Here is a 1,779-nt window from a genome sequence, read left to right as displayed (position 1 = left end):
GCTTTATTTAGTTATCCCTGCAGGTTTCCTTAGAGTGAAGCAAGAACATAACTCAGAAGGCAAGGCCATGAATCTCCTTTAGTTAGAGGCCTAGGCAATTTGACACAAATATGCCATTATCCTGGTTTATTAAATCCTGCATCTTTCTGAATCCTTGAATAATAATTAGTGTGCTTACATAAATAAATATACCAGATACCCTACAAATGATTGGCCACAATTATCATTTTTATCAACCAGACTTCTGATGAAACTTAAGCATTTCTGTCCACTGTCCTATTCTCTAGCAGGTCTAGATCATACGGATCCACGTGGCTGATGAATTGCTTACCCATCGGCTTTAAAACTCAACAGACTTCGGGATGACATAACATTTTGAAAATTAGTGGTTTAAACAAAGATTTTTTAAGAGTCAGCCATTCACCCCCTGGAAACAGTATATTCTAGGTAGGAATGCCTGACTTAGCAAATAAAAATACAGGCTGTCTAGCTAAATTAGAATTTCAGATAAATAATGAATAATTTCTTAGTATAAGAATCTCCCATGCACTACTTGGGACATATTTATACTTTGCAAAAAATCAGCTTTATCTGAAAGGCAAGTTTACCAGGTAATGAGGTGCCCTCTCTTTAAGCTGTCAGCCCTGTATTAAGACATTCAGGGGCAGAGCAGGGATAGCACAGTTTCTGCTACATGACCAGCTCTCTCTGCGAAATAATAAACTTCCCACAAAACTCTCTATTTCAGGATGGTAATATGCATGGATTACACTTTTTTTAAAAAAAAAAATTCAATTCATTCAACAACTATATATCGAGTACCCACTGGATGTCAGAAATTCTGCAAAGTGCTTAGCAGTGAAAATTAGACGACTGTGGTTAGGGAGAGAACAGTTTAGCTGGGAGAGAGATACTAAGCAAAATAAATCAATAAAATAATTATGAATGGAGAAAGATAAATGTTATTGTTAGGGTTGCTGCAGAAGGTAGGCACAAGGTCAAAATGAGTAAAAAAAATATAAATTTATTAGATGATCTGGAAACCAGATGGGCTGAGCCCTAAACTGCTGCTAGCACCCAGGGATGGGGAGTCAGAGGTTTTCAAGGACTTTAGGTGGACTTTTTGGGGGAGGGAATACTCTGGGAGGGTCCTCGTCCTGGGAAAATCCTGAGGGGGAAGTGACTGATCTTAGCAAGTGGAATGCAGTCTGAGGAAAGGGAATGTTGGTTTCAAAATAATCTAAAGGTCAGTTTCCCAGGGGAGGAGGTGTGTATTCTATTATTTGATTAGACCTAACAGATAAAAAAAGAAAAGAGACCACGTGGCTGATGAATTGCTTACCCATCGGCTTTAAAACTCAACAGACTTCGGGATGACATAACATTTTGAAAATTAGTGGTTTAAACAAAGATTTTTTAAGAGTCAGCCATTCACCCCCTGAAAACAGTATATTCTAGGTAGGAATGCCTGATTTAGCAAATAAAAATACAGGCTGTCTAGCTAAATTAGAATTTCAGATAAATAATGAATAATTTCTTAGTATAAGAATCTCCCATGCACTACTTGGGACATATTTATACTTTGCAAAAAATCAGCTTTATCTGAAAGGCAAGTTTACCAGGTAATGAGGTGCCCTCTCTTTAAGCTGTCAGCCCTATATTAAGACATCCAGGGGCAGAGCAGGAATAGCACAGTTTCTGCTACATGACCAGCTCGCTCTGCGAAATAATAAACTTCCCACGAAACTCTCTATTTCAGGATGGTAATATGCATGGATT

Source organism: Myotis davidii, unplaced genomic scaffold (assembly GCF_000327345.1).
Source record: "Myotis davidii unplaced genomic scaffold, ASM32734v1 scaffold2034, whole genome shotgun sequence".
NCBI classification, from domain to species: Eukaryota; Metazoa; Chordata; class Mammalia; order Chiroptera; family Vespertilionidae; genus Myotis; species Myotis davidii.
The sequence above is the reverse complement of the archived record's forward strand: the minus strand, read 5'-3'. Positions refer to the sequence as shown.